At 45.9% G+C, this 17,154-nt stretch overlaps 1 protein-coding gene across 5 annotated transcripts in view; it reads right to left on the bottom strand.

Annotated features, from left to right (window-relative positions):
- The window catches only part of Myof (myoferlin), a 169,608-nt gene that overhangs the window by 151,929 nt on the left and 525 nt on the right, over positions 1-17,154 (bottom strand). The window lies entirely within an intron of this gene.

Below are 17,154 nucleotides of genomic sequence, written 5' to 3'. Positions count from 1 at the left end.
CATCCCGTGTGTGTGTGTGTGTGTGTGTGTGTGTGTGTGTGTGTGTGTGTTTTCAGTATTTTAAACACATCTTAGGCTTCACATTGGGGGGGGTTACTACTATGCTCATTTTTTTTTTTTAAATATTTTTTTGTTCATTTTTTTATTTATTTATCTGAGAGCGACAGACACAGAGAGAAAGACAGATAGAGGGAGAGAGAGAGAATGGGCGCGCCAGGGCTTCCAGCCTCTGCAAACGAACTCCAGACGCGTGCGCCTCCTTGTGCATCTGGCTAACGTGGGACCTGGGGAACCGAGCCTCGAACCGGGGTCCTTAGGCTTCACAGGCAAGCACTTAACCACTAAGCCATCTCTCCAGCCCACTATGCTCATTTGATAGATGCAGAAATTGAAGTTGATGCTGTCGGCATGCCTAACATTTTTCCAGTAAGGAAAAGGGCAGGATAAGTATCTGCCCTTGGCCTTACTTCCAAATTTGTACTCTTAACAGCCACTGTGGGCGGAGGTCACCAGATAGCTAGTGGCCTTTTCCACTCTTCACCAGCTGTGGCCTGGGGCTACTCCACTCTTCCTATATGGATTTCTTCATGAATGAAACTTGGTCCCTAGTGCTCAGGAGGAATTCTCATGCCCGCACAATAGACTTAAAGTCTGCCAGATAGATAGGCTTTACTCTTCTAAGGGCTGGGAATTATTATTATTATTATTATTATTATTATTATTATTATTTTGAAACAGGGCTACATGTAGCTCAGTCTGGCCAGAAAGCTTTCCTTGCTAGCTATGAAGCCAAGGATGACTTGGACTTCTGATCCTCTGGCTTCTACCTTCCGAGGGTTGGAAACACAAGTGTGTTCCATCCCATGACCAGTTTATGAAGTCTTTGGGATAGACCCAGGACTTCGTGCATGCTAGACAGGCACACTACCATCTGAAAAATATTCTCAACCTGACCTACTCTCATTTTAAGGCACAATGAAGTTAGACAGCTTGTCCAAGGTCACCTGCCAGTAACAAAACAAACTGGAATTGAATGTTGGGGCTGTGCTCCTGACTCCTCTTAACTGCACTGACTTCTGACTGGTGAGTTTCTGACACAAAATTTGCTAGAGAATAAATTGAGGCCGGTCTCCAGAAAATTCACACCTGGCCCACCTAAGGAGATGCGACCCAGTAGGCCCCTAAAGGCCCGAGTCTCCTGTAGAAAGGGGATTGAGGATCTGGGAACAGCTCATGATCAAGCCCTTGCCTTGCAAGTGTGAGTATCTGAACTTAGATCCCCAGATTCCACACTGGAAACAGCCAGGTGCTGGGGTGGGCATCTGTAATCCCAACATGTTACAGCAAGAAGGGCAGCAGAGAGAGGAGAACCTCCCAGAAGCTCCAGGCCTGCTAGCCTGGCAACTGCAATGATAAACAACAAGGAGAGACCCTAGTTCAAACAAGGAGGAAGATGAGGAATGACACGGGAACTTCTCCTCTGACGTACACACACCATAGTCTGTGTGTGTCTACCTGTGGGCTGGGGAGATGCTCAGTCGATAGAGTGCTTGCCATGCTAGCCTGAGGACCTTTCAGATCCCAGCACCACATACAAATGCCGAGTATGACAGCTCATGCCTGCAGTAACAGTGTTGGGGAGATGGAGACAGGGAGCTTGATGAGCTCTAGGCTCAGTGTGAGACCCTGTTCAAAACATAAGGTGCTGGGCTGGAGAGATGGCTTAGCGGTTAAGCGCTTGCCTGTGAAGCCTAAGGACCCCGGTTCGAGGCTCGGTTCCCCAGGTCCCACATTAGCCAGATGCACAAGGGGGCTCACGTGTCTGGAGTTTGTTTGCAGAGGCTGGAGGCCCTGGCGCGCCCATTCTCTCTCTCCCCCTCTATCTGTCTTTCTCTCTGTGTCTGTCGCTCTCAAATAAATGATAAAATTTTTTTTAAAAAAAAAAAAAACATAAGGTGGAAAGCAACTGAAGAAGATGGCCAACATAGACCTCTGGCTGCACACATGCACACACAGGCATCCCTCCCCCCCCCCCATGAACACACACAACACACGCATATACAAAAAACCCTGGCATGATATTGCAATCCACTGGAGGAAGTGAAACACCAAATGTACAATGAGTAGGCGATTGTCTACCATTCGCAGACAGGACCAAGACTAAGCACGTGACCCTACATCAGGGACAACGTGGGGACTACAGTCTCAGCCAAAGGTGGGGGCCAAAATCTCACCTCTGCCTGGAACCTGCTAGGATGCCTTCAGCGAGACATGTAACCCACTCTACCCAGAATTCCAGTTCTCCAGCTTTAAAAGATTTCATTGACCTGTACAGTATTATTTCTCTCATGAGAAAAATAGATGAATACATTGAAATGAAATAGGCTAGTAGATATGAAATACTTAGCACAGTCCTTTATAGCTGACAGATTCTCATCACAAATATGATCTGCAAGCAATGAGGGCAACTTTCCAAGATAAAACTCTCTTAACCCATCAATATCTGGCTCTGTTTCCAACTTTGACTGGAAGCTTCTTGTAGACATGGCCTGAACCTGGCTTGCTCCGTCCCTCTCTAAAAGGCAGCATGCTGCCTAGCAAAGCCTTCCTTCCACCCTGCTGAGGGCCGTGTGTTTGGAAGGGCGAAGCAGCAAGAACAGAATGGAGGGACAGACAGGGATGGCCCAGGGAGTGGATTCAGGCAGCGAATAGAGGTAAGCAAAAGCCTAACTCTTTACATTGTCTATTAAAAGAAAGGAAGATAAGAGAACTTTCCCCCCATTCATAAGCTGCACTGCTGGTATGAAAGATATAATGAAGCCAGGCATGGTGGCGCACGCCTTTAATCCCAGCACTTGGGAGGCTGAGGTAGGAGGATCACCATGAGTTCGAGGCCACCCTGAGACTACATAGTGATTTCCAGGTCAGCCTGGACTAGAGTGAAACTGTATCTCGTAAAACCAAAAAAAAGAAAGAAAGATATAATGAAGGCAGTATGCCAGTACTCGGAGGTGAAATGCCGCAGAGCCTCACCCTGCCAGTAAAATATGAGATTTTACATACTGAGTACATAATAAGTTAGGGCTTTAGTTCCTGCTTCTAAAATGGCCCCAAATTGAGTATCAGCAGAACTGATTCACTGTTAAGCTATGTCACCTCTGGGTCTCTGAGTCACAGCATGTCATAAAGGTTTTCATTACCCTGTGGGCAAACTCAGCCTGGGAGGGTTGGGTTTTGTTTTTCTTCACTCCCCTCTCTTTTAAAGTTCTTTTGTCCTTGTTACACTTTCTTCCTCTTTCAGACACCCTACATGTCACTAGATGACACCCCCTCTCCTGCCTGGCTGGCCTCCGCCCCCCAGCACAAGGAGCAACTCAGTCCATCCACAGGGGGCAGATGTGTTCATGGCCAAGGCTGCTAGCCGCTTCCTCATTGGAGTTGAGCCTCCCTGTCACTGCCTCCGCTCCCCTGCATGGAAGATGACAGTTAACTCCCCAGGAACACATGAGGTGGGGTGCAGTGTAAGAACTCAGTCAGGGGTGGGAAAGAGCGGAAGTAGCTATCCAGCCTAATCCTCCAGAAGACCTCAATGGCAGCCAACATGGAGAGCCTCTCTGTTACCATCCTCTCACCCATGCTGTGTGCCGTGATGACTGTTACAGACTCAGTTGTACAGATGGGGCCACTGAGGTCCAAAGGACTGGCAACGGTGAGCGAGAGGAAAGCCTGGACTGTCAGCCACTGTGGTCAGCTACCACTCTCACTGCTGTCCCACACCATCAGTAACTACATGGGGTAATGTACATTTAAATTGATTACAACCAATATTAACTTTTAGTCATTCAGTCACAGTGGCCACATTTCAGTGATTAGTAACCAAGTGTGAGCAGTGGCGACCTATTTCTATTATCACAGAAAGGTCTATTGGACAGTGTGACTCTGTGTGACTCCAACTCGCAATTGTCACCCATAAAATACTGATTTCTGAATGAAGTAAAAAAAATATATTTCTATCTGGCATGGTGGCACATGCCTTTGATCTCAGCGCTGGGGTGGTCACTGTGAGTTTGTGGCCAGCCTGGGACTACAGCATGAGTTCCAGGTCAGCCTGGACTACACTGAGACCCTATCTCCAAAAAAAAAAAAAAAATCGTAATATTAAAGTGGTCTGCTTGCACCTCGCTGACTGGGTGTTTTGACACAATGTGAACTCAGCCTGAACCTCTTTTTCCAACTCTTCGCTTCACCCCCTGAAGACTTACAGGTCCTGTTGCTAGCTGTCTTCACAGGATTTGCAAACTTTCCAGCTCATTAATTCTTCACTTGGCAACATGCAAAAAGAGCAGACTTCAAGAGGAGAGATGGAGTAAAGATAAACATCCTTTTAAAATTCTAGACACCTTACATATACCAATCTTTTTTGCTTTTGCATTGTACGTTTTTATTGAGAACTTTAATATATGAACATATTGCAAATTGGCCATATTCCCATGAGGTTATACTCTTATGTTCTCTCTTCCCAACATCCATTCAACTGAGGCCTCTCCTCATTGGGGCTATCAGTAATCACTGTGGGGTCATAAGTGCACCAGTCTCTGTGTGTGGGGTATGTGTGGGCGCGGGGGGGGGGGGCAAGTGGTAATGTCTCCAAGTATACCTACCAACTCTGTGGTTTTTACATTCTTTCCACTCCATTTTCTGCAATGTCTCCTGAACCTTGGAGGGCACATGATAAGTCTCCTTTAGTTTGGGTTCTCAGCAGCCTCTGATTTTCTGCTTTGATGAGTTTTGAGTCTCCTCAGTTTCTACCACCATCTCCCTGGAGGAGGTTCTCAGGCTAGCAGTGAGAGCAGCACTCATATTTAATCTGCCACTTCCTCTGCATCTCACTTTATTTTTATAACCTTTAGAGGAAGGTCTTATCACAGCTGGGGAAACTGAGATACAAAGAGGTGCCTTGCCATTAATAAGATCAAAATCCTTTGTCAAGATCAGAAGTAGTCTGGCTCTCCCTGCCTTCTAGCTTGATGTATTACTTCACAAATCTCAACCACCTGTGGAAACTCTGAAGTCCTAGATATGGAAGATCAGTTTTGTAGTTTATGGGCATAGAGATATGGTTCCATTTGGTCCCTCTGGTCTGTGACTCCTGATGAGTGGGGAAGCCAGAATCACTAAGTCAATCACTACATATTGGCCATCACCTGAAAGAAGTCTGGGATCTGTCTATTGCAAGAGGTAGACAGAAATCCCAGAAGCCAGGAAACATAATTGTACCTTTCAGTGAGTGCCACAAAGAAGTATAGCATGCCAAGTGAGAGAATTTTAGGGATAATCTGATTCCCAACATTTGTTTGTGGGAGGATCAAGTGACCTCTGGTTCCAGCCCTATTCTAGGGATCTCAGGCAAAAAAAAGAAAAAAAGACCTGGCACCATGGGTGACCATGGCTATTTTCCTTGTGGCTTCAGCTCTGCTGTGGCTCCTGGCATAACTCTGGTCACATAACCTCACTCATGGGTCAGCTGTAGTGTATCCATTCACTATGCTAATGAGGCAACTGAGGTGAATATCAGTGGAGAGCTGCTAAGAACCTTCTGTATGCCCTCTCATTAGGTTGGCTATTATCAAACTAACTAGCAAGACCTCGAACCCCTGTACACTGCCCGTGGTGTGGCTTCAGTGGAAAACAACAGGAGAATTGCTCCGCAAAGTCAAAATAACATTCGCAAGTTCAATTCAAGCTGATACTTGTACCCCATTGCTCATAGCAGCATTCTCCACTATAGCCAAGAAGTAAAAGCAACATTGTGAATTTATTTGATACTTGAACTGTATACTAAAATGCTAAAGATGATTGACGTTATGGTTTTTTATCACAATTAAAAACAAAGAGTTTGCCTTATGCCAACGTGAGAGATCTTAGTGAGCTCTCACTGATAAGTCAGACTGTGGCAAGAGAGTAGGGAAGACAGAAAGAGAGGCATCAAGCTGACGCTGTGAAGAAGGCACTTGGCAAAAAGACTGGATACTCTTCCCCACCAGGGCTACATGTAAAGGACAGAGCATGAGTGAGAAAAGCCCAAGCAAGGTACCAAATGTGGGAGAAAGTGGCCGGGCGTGGTGGCGCATGCCTTTAATCCCAGCACTCGGGAGGCAGAGGTAGGAGGATCGCCATGAGTTCAAGGCCACCCTGAGATGACAGAGTTAATTCCAGGTCAGCCTGAACCAGAGTGAGACCCTACCTCAAAAAAAAACAAAAAACAAAAAAAAAAAAAAAACAAATGTGGGAGAAAGTGGATGCTGTGTAAATGACCCATAAAGGTTCCTGACTGACACGGCCCGTGGTCTTAGGGACTCAGATCTTTCCTAGCTCTCTGGACTGCTTTCACCCTGGGGAACATGCTCTTTCTTTCTTTTTTCTTTATTTGAAACAGAGAGAGAGAAAGAATGGGGACGCCAGGGCCTCTAGCCACTGTGAACAAACTCCAGATGCATGTGCCACCATGTGCATCTGGTTTATGTGGGACCTGGAGAATCGAACCTAGGTCGTTAGGCTTTGCAGGCATGCATCTTAACAGCTAAGTCACCTCTCCAGCCCAACATGCTCTTTCTTAATAATCTCTCTCTCTCTCTCTCTCTCTCTCTCTCTCTCTCTCTCTCTCTCTCTCTCTTATCATTATCCATGTGTCTGTGTTTTAATTCTCTTTTCTGGACACAAGACACTGAAAACACCAGCACATGCCCTCCAGACTCTGATTGACGCCTCTAACAAGAAGACATAGGCTCTGCCTTAAGCTTCTAGTGAAGCCACAGCTAAAGGGAGACCCTCTTACTCTGAGCATCTAAGCCTGGCCACCATCAGAAACCCCCCCAGCAGTAGGGGAAGGAGTAGGCATACAAGAGGGAAGACATGCGCCGTACTAATTACGCACTGGGCGCTGTTGGAAGTACTTTTGCTATTTTCCCTGGTTGCTCCTCCATATAGCATCCCTAGAGGTGCATATTATCCTTCCCTGTTTTGTAATTGAGCAAAGATAAGGTCATAATGATAAAACCAACATGACTAGTCCAAAGCCATCCTTTTCCACCATAGTGTGTTGGTAGTAGAAAGAAAGGGTTCTTTATGGGCAAAGTTGGATCAAATGACAGTCTAAAGATGAGAAAGAACTGGTCTACTTGCCCAAGCTTGGAGGGGATGAGTGGAGAGGTTCATGTTGCAGGTCCTCACTGGTTCTCACTGGTGCAGCAGACACATCTGCTATATATGTGCTTTGTATGTCCTGGGCCTCCACTGTCTCTGGCCACAGTTGATTGGTAAGGAATGACTAACCAAAACTGTATGTTTCTCTCAAAGATCTCATTTAGGAGAAACTGACAGTGAAATTACACAGAGTCAGGACACAAGTCACTTGATGACCACCTGAAGCCCAGACAAGCAGCCTCACAAAGGTGGTTGGTGCCTGAGGTTGCACTGATGGGTGGCAGGGAGACAGAGAATAAAAGTGGCTCCTTGCCTATCATGAATTGGTTCCTATGAAGCCTATTATGAGACTTCTCTCTGGCTGTAGGAAAACCTCCAAGCTTTTTTCCCATAAGCTGAAATGAGCATTGGTTTCTTGCCATCAAGCCATTTCTGACCTTATGGCTTTACCCTTCCAGGACAGACACTGGGGTAAGGATGAAGGTATAAACAAGAGGACATCTCAGCTTGGTCAACCAAATGCTCCCCATCTGACCTTTGGGAAGATGCAGAAGTTTGCTCTTAAAATGGCCCCTGACGGGCTGGAGAGATGGCTTAGTGGTTAAGCGCTTGCCTGTGAAGCCTAAGGACCCCGGTTCGAGGCTCGATTCCCCAGGACCCACGTTAGCCAGATGCACAAGGGGGCGCACGTGTCTGGAGTTCGTTTGCAGTGGCTGGAAGCCCTGGCGCACCCATTCTCTCTCTCTCTCTGCCTCTTTCTCTCTCTCTGTCTGTTGCTGTCAAATAAATAAATAAACAAAAAAAATTAAAAACAAAAATGGCCCCTGAATTTTAACCCTTCCTTGTGTGTCCCTCTGTCCTATCTCAGCACGTGACTACTCTCATGAGGGCCGGGGGCAGTCTGCTGCGCATTTCACAGTGTATGGGAAAGAAAGGTGCCGCCCACTACCCGGTCTGCTATGGTCTTCGCATTCATTTGAATAGATCAGACTGCTTCCCTACTGTCTTTCTTTAGTTCCTTCTGATGCAAGCTCTGGCAGGATCTCCCTCTGCCCCAGGATTTGTCTCAAGTAGTAAACCTTCCCTGTAGTCTCCATGTCTACTGGTAATTGTCGTTCACAGTCAAGCCTAGTCCTAGGGCTCTGCAGTGGTTTACTAGTGAACCTCAACTCTCAAGCCATACCGGACTACCTACTATTCCGCTAATGGTACCACAGATGTCCAAACTCCATGATCCTCCAGTGCTGTTCCAAAGCCTGAAATATCTTCCCTATCTTCCTTCCTTCTCTCCTTCCTTCCTTCCTTCCTTCCTTCCTTCTTTCCTCCCTCCCTTCCTCTCTCCCTCCCTCTCTTCCTTCCTTTCTTTTCTCTTCCCCTTCCCTTTCCTTCCCTTCTCTATAGGCATGTACCACCACTCCCAACTTCCTCTCATTGTTCCTAATTTCCATTTATCCTCTCGATCAAATGAAACTTTCTTAATTCTTCTATTTAGTCTTTGTTTTAACTTTTCATTAACAATTTTCATATATATACATAATGTATTTTAATCATCAGCTATTACTTTGTCCCCCCCCCCCATCTGTTTTGTTCTTGAGGCAATGTCTGCCTTATAACGCTGGCGAGCCTGGAACTCTCTATATAGATGAGGCTGGCCTTCAACTTGTGGCAATTCTCCTGCCTTTGTTTCCTAGAGGATGAGATTATAGGCATGTGCTACCATACTGAGTTTCTGTTTACTTTGAGATTGTAATTTTTGCATGCCTATTATGGTTTGCATCTCATTTTAATGCTCTAGTTAGTTGGTCTCCTAGTCCTAGGAGAGAAAACTATGCTTATAATTTTGTTTTCATCTTGATTCCTGACACTGCCTGTGCATTGTTAGACTCTATAAAAGAAAGTAACATCAAACTGGGAAGGAACTGTGCAAAGTCACATGCATTTGCATTTGATCCGAAGCCACCCCTGCAAGTCAGTAGGTATTATTTAAAACATTGAAGCTGAAGATTTGATTTGCTTGTGAATGATTAATTAGGAAAGAAGAGGTGGCAGCTGAAATTCTCACTTAGACGTTCTTGGCTCCAAAGCCCAGAGCCTTTGCTTCCCACCGGCCAAAAAGAAGTTAGTTTAAGGATTAAGGAGCCAGATGCCCCACAGCTCTTTCTCAGAGAGCTCTACTCAGAGGACACTCCTGGTCAACAGAGCAGCTGTTCTACGGAAATGACATGGAGGTGACTTGCCACAGCACAGCATGCCCAGGGGTACATGTGTTGCAAACCACGGGGTGTCTCACACCGGAATTCTGAACACAATGACAGGCAACTTCACATATTTCTTGCCAGACACGAGAATGTAAAAAGTCTAAGATACCAGTTTGTGTCTGGATAGCAGATGCCGGGAACTGCTTGTGCTCAGGGTTCAGGAATGCGTGCAATGGTGCCTTTGCCAAGCACCTGAGAGAACATTAAGCATACTTCTGCCTGAACCAAGGGAGCCTGGCCAACCTTCACACCGTATTTCCGGACTAAAAAGCAATAGCTTTATTACACCGGTGTCTCCATCCCATCTTCTGCCCACTTCCCTGGTCAACCTCGAAAATATGTGTTCCACATCAATAATGGGTCAGGTGTTGCAGAACACAAAAATATCAGGCCTCCTTGGGAGGGCTTAGGAATCCTGGTGGGATGGGGGAGAAACCAAAATCAGGAAAGAAACACAAGCCAGAGAAATGCCAACACCTCTAGCTGAGGGTATGCAGGTGTGATGTGTCGTGGAGGAGGAAAGGAAAAATAAAGCGTAGTAGTTAATTTCTAAAGGCTACTGTGGCTTTGTAAGTGATTGAGAGTCAAGGAACGTTATGTCTGGGAAACATACCTTTGACAGTTCCCATGCCTCACCTGGGTGGGGCCAGTATCCCTCAGCTGCCAGCTTCCAAGCCCTTTTCTCCAGGAAGTGACTAGGATGACTCAGGAGAGTAAGCACTTCAGTCTTCCCGAGAGTTTGACTGAGCTCCTGCAGGAGAGCCCGCAGTCCATGGGCATCCAGTGGGCCAGGGGCAATCTTTCTGATGAGCCCTACAGCGCACCCTGGGTAAGCCAGGGTCTGTACCGACAACTCACCTTCGCTGGCTACAGTGAAGCCCCATGAGCTCTTTCTCCTAACATACTTCTCTTTTCTTTTTTGGTTTTCTTGAGGTAGGTTCTCACTCTAGCTCAGGCTGACCTGGAATTCACTATGTAGTCTCTGGGTGGACTTGAACTCACGGCGACCCTCCTACCTCTGCCTTCTGAGTGCTGCGATTAAAGGCGTGCCCCACCAATCCCGGCTTTTTCACTTTTCTTAAGTGGAATCTCAGAGGTTTTGTGCAATCATTTAAATATTTATTATTTTTAAAAGCTTCATATTTATTTAGCTTGCTGACTCTGCTTGTGCCTTCAACGCCTTCATGACAATTTTCTGCTCCTCCATGAGGAAAGCTCACTTGACCCTGTCACGGGCACATTTAGCACACGCGGAACCACTGTGGGCCCAGCTGACTTGTTGGTTTTGGACAGTCTTGTAAGGACTTTAGGTCTCACAGCACGAACCCCTCGAAGTCAGCCTGGGCACACACCACATGCAGGCTTTGGTGCTTTCCCAACCTTCTCGGTGTACAAGTAAACAATGCTATCCCAGGGGTTTGGGACAACCGAGTTTTGTTAGATGCTATATTGTAGGAAAGCCTATGAGAGCCTCTAAACACCAGTCACAGAAGAGTTACATAATTCTTTTAAAAAGTATTTTAGGGCTGGAGAAATGGCTTAGCAGTTAAGTGCTTGCCTGTGAAGCCTAAGGACCCCGGGGGGTTCAAAGCTCTATTTCCCAGGACCCACGTTAGCCAGATGCACAAGGGGGCGCACGCTTCTGGAGTTCGTTTGCAGTGGCTGGAGGCCCTGGCACACCAATTCTCTCCCTCTCTCTCTCTCTGCCTCTTTCTCTCTCTGTCTGTTGCTCTCAAATAAATAAAAATAAAAAAAAACAAAAAAAAAATTCTGTCCCAGCACTCGGGAGGCAGAGACAGGAGGATCACTGTGAGTTCGAGGCCACCCTGAGACTATATAGTGAATTCCAGGTCAGCCTGGCTAGAGTGAGACCCTACCTCAAAAAACAAAACAAAACAAAAAAAACTTCTGGGGGATTTTGAATGTCCCTAACACAAAGAAAAACAAAATTTAAGGTGATAATTATGTCAATTTACCCTGGGCTGGTCATTATAATAGCAAGCTTGCTTTTTCAAAAGGCTAAGTTTGTGTGTGTGAGAAGGTTCATAGCTGCGCTCATGTTTTGTGTGCACGTGTGATTGCAGGTACACGCATATCATGTTGCACATGGGGACATTAGAAGACAACGTCAGGGTCAGTCCTCACCTGTCCACCTCCTTTGAGGTTTCCTGCTCTGGATTCTCTCTCTGAGCTTCTAGGAGATTCTCCTGTCTCTGCCGCCACTCTCACTGTCAGCACGCCGGGATTACGAAAGCCCTCCCCAGCTTCTGGCTTTTTACGTGGGGTCCAGAGACTGGATTTGAGGACTCCCACTTCCTCGGCAAATAATTTACCCACTGAGCTATCTCCATTGCCTGTTTTTTTGTTGTTGTTTTTCAATTTTTAGAGAGAGTGTGAGAGAGAAAGAGAGAGGAGAGGGAAAGAATTGGCACCCCAGGGCCTCAGCCACTGAAATCAAATGCCAGATACTTGCACCACCTAGTGGGCATGTATGGCATTGTGCTTGCCTCACCTTTGTGCACATGGCTCATGTGGGATCTGGAGAGTAGAATGTGGGTCCTTAGGCTTCTAACCTCTACATCTCTCCAGCTTCTGCTTTATTTATTTATTTTTTGAGACAGGGTTTTACTATGTAGCCAAGGATGACTTTGAACTCAACCTTGTGGTCCTCCTGTGCTTTGGGAGTACAGGATGTACCATCATGCCTAGAAGCATACATATATTGCAGTGCTGTATTGCACCTCATAAATAGATACAATTTCTATGCATCATTTAAAAATAAATACATACCTAAATAATAAAAGATTTCAAAAACTTGCAGCAGGAAATTATTCACATACACATACATGCACTCACACACATTCCATTTTAGAGTCTTTGAATGAAAAAGAAAATCGAGGGCTGGGGATGTAGCTCAGTAGAGTGTTTGCCTAGTATGCACAAAGCCTTGGGTTCCATCCCCAGCACTGCATAATCCAGGTGCAGGGTCATGATGCATGCCTGTAATCCCAGTACTTGCAATGTGGAGGCAGGAGGATCAGGAATTCTAAGTCATCCATGACCTGAGCTACATGAGGCCCTGTCAAAGAGAAGAAGAAAGAAAGGCCAGAAAGGAAGAAGGAATAAAAGAATGAAGGTCAAAGAACAGTTTAAAATAATTCCCTCGCAGCAGCCTCAGTATGGCGCAACACAAAAGCCTGAAGTTGTTCTTTTTTTAAAAAATAAATTTATTTATTTGAGAGAGAGAGAGAGGAAGGAAGGAAGGAAGAGAAAGAGAGTGATACAATGGAGAAAGAGAATGGGCACGTGCTAAAGCCTCCAGCTACTGCAAACAAACTCCAGAAACATAAGCCGCTTTGTGCATCTGCTTTGTATGGGTACTGGGGAATCGAACACAAACCATCAGGCTTTGCAAGCAAGGGTCTTTGATCACTGAGCAATCTCCCCAGCCCCAAGCCTGAAGTTTTGAGGTCAACTCAAAGCCACGAGGTGGTTAGTACACATGATCCCACTACAGTATAACTGCAGGCTAAGAGGGCCCTGCTGGGCTTTAAACAAGTGATCTCCAAAGGCTCACCTATGAACGGCTTGTGCCCTGGCATAGTGACATCCATTTGGAGGCAGAGGCACCTTTAAGAGCTGGGACCTAGTGAAGGTTTCAGATCATTGGCATGTGTCTCTGCAGATGCTACGAGACCAAGATTTCTTCCTTTCCCCTTTTCTCAGCCATGACGTAAACAAGTTTGCTGTGCCACACACATCTGCCGTGGTGTGCTGCTTCCTCCCTCTGTGAGAGACCTAAAGTACTAGGTCTGCCCAGCCATGGAGCAGAAGTTCCACAACTCTGAGTCCAAAGCAGTTCTTTCTCTTCCTCAGCTGACTGTCTCAGGCGTGGCCACAGGGCTGGAATTCTGATGGGGGCAGTCTCACTGCATCTCCATGAGCATCAGTACCACACCTGGCTCTCAGCAGTGCTCATGATGTCATATGAGGGGAGAAGAGCCGTTTCCTCTTCCTGCTGTTGTATGAAGCTAAGATGCAAAATGTTTACACATTTCCATTAGCCCGATGACTGTCCTGACGCTGCCTTCATCTTCTACTAGGCGTTTGCATCTTCCAAGCTGTACATACAACTCCACACGCAAAGTGCATGCGGCTCTGCTCCATGTCCCTACTGATGAACCTTATCCTGACAGAAGTATCGCAGGTCTGTTAGAACTTACTGTTACTTAATTTTACACAGTGCTCAAACCGGAAAAGATTTCCTAGCACTAGTGGTTTGTGATCACTGGGAAAAAGTGAAGGGAAGAACTTTGCCATATTCACTACTATGTCTCCTCTTCCAGGCAAGTCAACGGCTCCCATATCTTACTGAGAGCACATGATCAAAGCATGTAACTAGAAAATAGAACCTTGGAGACTGGGGAGATGACTGTGCAGGTAGGAGAACTTCCTGGGCAAGCGTGGGTAGCTGAGTTCCATCTCCAGCACTCACATAAAAAGCCGGGCATTGCCAGGTGTGGTGGCCCATGCCTTTAACTCCAGCGTTTGGGAGGCAGAGGCAGGAGGATCTCCATGAGTTCGAGGCTACCCTGAGACTACATAATGAATTTCAGGTCAGCCTGAGCTACCTTGAAAAGAAAAAAAAAAAAATTGGGCATGGTGGTGCCTGTGACCCCAGTTCTGAGGGGCGGGGGTCTTGTGGGGGGTGGATGGAGACAGGAGAATTGCTGGGGGTTGCTAGTCAGCTAGCTCTGGATACAGTGAGAGATTTCATTAGAAAAACAAAAAACAAAACAGGGCCGGGCATGGTGGTGCACGCCTTTAATCCCAGCACTTGGGAGGCAGAGGTAGGAGGATCGCCATGAGTTCAAGGCCAGGCTGAGACGATCTAGTGAATTCCAGGTCAGCCTGAGCTAGAGTGAGACTCTATCTCAAAAAACCAAAATAAATAAATAAATAAATAAATAAATAAATAAATAAAAAAAAACCCAGGAGTGACAGAGGAGGACACTACTCTGGCTACTGCATGCATGCACTACACACACATGCACACACATACACACACACACTCTGAAAGCTGGAGAGGGATCAGGCCCCTATATTCCACAGCTGAGAATGGTGAGGCCGAGGTCGTTAAATCTGCATTAGCCAAGGTTATCAGGTACTTAGGTAATGTCAGCTAAGTCAAACCTAGTGGTGTATCTCAGTGGCAGAGCATTTGCCTAGCATGTGCAAGGCCCTGGATTTGAGCCCCACGATTGATAAAAGGGGAGGACCCCCTAAAATAACCCCTTGCTAGATCACAGATTTTCCCACAGCGAGTTCAATGCTCTTTCTTGTGTCAGGTGCTTATCTGATGAATGAATGAATGAATGAATAGGATGAACGGAGTTTACCACTAAATATGCACAATTAAAGGGAAGCCAGAAAGGTGATAACCTGGTGAATGTGATTGTTGAAATGGACTATGTTTGCCAATTTAGCTGGTTTTTCACTTTCAGTTTAGCGGGTTTTTCACATTCATTGAGTGTTTACATTCATGAGCATATTTTATTCATTACAAAATGTTCAATTACTTAGAAAAGAGAGTCAGATTTAAATAGTGTCATTTCCTATTCTGTTATAATCTATGTGACTTGCCTCAAATAATGACCTACCAACCTCAATACCTTTTTGCATGTCTTTAAATGCCAATGGAGAAAGGTGCAAGTTCTTCGTGGTATGTACCTATTGTTTAACTGCTGTAAGAGAAAAAGCTTTGAAAACTAATATATGCAAATGAGCTAACATGACTATGCATAATCACTGGTCAGATTTTTAAACCACATCATCCTTAAAGAATCCAAAATGTCCCCTCCAGATCTTTATCTTCCTTCATTTATTTCTTTCTCTCTTCCTTCTTCCTCCTATTCCTCCACTTTTTTGTAAATGAACAGCCCCTTGGCAGCTTTGGGTTTCCAGTCTTTTTTTAATAATGTTTTTTATTTCTTTTTTTCTCTATTTTATTTACTTGAGAAAGAGAGAGGGAAAAGAAGAGAAACAGAGAGAGAGAGATACAGAAAGAAGCAGATAGAGAGAGAAAGGGTGCACCAGGACCTTCAGCTACTGCAAATGAACTCCAGATGCATGCGCCATCTAGTGCATCTAGCTTTCTTGGGTCCTAGGGGATCAAACCTGGGTTCTAGGCTTCACAGACAAGCGCCTTAACTGCTAAGCCATTTCTCCAGCCCTCCAGTCTTAAAATAAATAAATAATTAATTAATTGAAAAAAGCCCTTTATATTTATTTGTGTATGTGTGTGGGAAGGGAGAGAGAGAATGGGCACATAGGGCCAGCCTACTGCCACTGCATACAAAATCCATAGCCATGTGCCACATTGTGTATCTGGTTTGCGTGGGTCCTGGGGAATCCAGTCTGACAGGCTTTGCAAGCAAGGGCCTTTAACCATTGAACTCCAACTCCCCTCCCCACCTTCTTTTTGAGAGACAGGGTCTCATTAAGCCCAGGCTGTCTGGAACCTGCTGTGTAGGCAAGGATGACCTTGCCTACCTGATCCTGCTGCCTCCAGGAGCGCTGAAATTCCAAGTGTGCAATACCACACCCAAGTTTATGCAGTGCTGAGAATGAAACCCTGGCTTCCTGTATGTAGACAAGCTCTCTGCCAATTGAGTTACATTCCCAGGCCATGTCTTTCAGGTTCTTGCTCACTCTAAGAAAGGCAGACTTGAGAAGAGAAATAAAACTTAATAAAACAAACACAAGAGATGAGCAAGAGATGCACGCCACACTTTCTGTGAAGGACAAGCAGTTAGGTTCCTGGGTTGGAGGAAGGAAACATGCGCCTGCCAAGGTCCCCTGGACCCATCCCCTCTCATCACAGCCCTGCCAAGAAGTAAGCGGGCAATCTCACCAGTGACCATCAATGAGAAAAAAATGGACCAAGCCCTCAAGCCCTGGGCTAGCCCCACATCTCTAGCCAGAGCTGGGGTCACCTGCACTACTGGGGATAGGCCACCACAGCAGCCAATCCCACGTACTCCCCCCCGCGTCCCCCCCCCCCCCGCAGCCCTGCATAACGCCAACAAGAACATCCCCTTGAAACTCCAAGGGACCCTTAAAGAATGAGCTTGTCTAAATCCTCTTTGCCTCCCCTGGTTTGTAAAAAGAGAGGAAGGGACTGGCCCAAGATCACCCGGCCAGCCAGAGGCAGACTCCCAAGCTGCAGACTCGCTGCTCAGAGCTGTGGTGAACCACAAGCTATTTAAGAGTAACAAAACATGCAAAATACTTAGAAATGAGGCACAATTAGAGAGGCTTTGAATAGCTTGAAATAATTAGATTTCTAAAGAGTAGCTAACCTACCAGAGCAAAGAAGTAACAGTTCCTCCAGCAATTTAATCACTCCTTTCCCTCCACCCCTCATTTCTCACAGGCAAAGAGAGTTTAAAGTGCACACAAAACTAGTAAGATTTTCACTGTGGACACACACAGACCTACATATCTGAAATTAAGAGCGATCAGTACCTGCTTTCCCTCAAGACTTTAAAGAAATCAAGTTATGAAAACTACGATACCAGGTCATCCATTCAGTGAGTCTCAATACCTTGGGGAAAATCAAATTCCCTCTTCAGTCCCAGACCTGCCCAGAGACACTTGGCTTTTCCAGCCCCACAAAGCCCTGACTTTTAAA

The sequence above is a fragment of the Jaculus jaculus genome, chromosome 1, assembly GCF_020740685.1.
Source record: "Jaculus jaculus isolate mJacJac1 chromosome 1, mJacJac1.mat.Y.cur, whole genome shotgun sequence".
Lineage (NCBI taxonomy): Eukaryota > Metazoa > Chordata > Mammalia > Rodentia > Dipodidae > Jaculus > Jaculus jaculus.
This window is presented reverse-complemented; position numbering and strand designations above follow the sequence as displayed.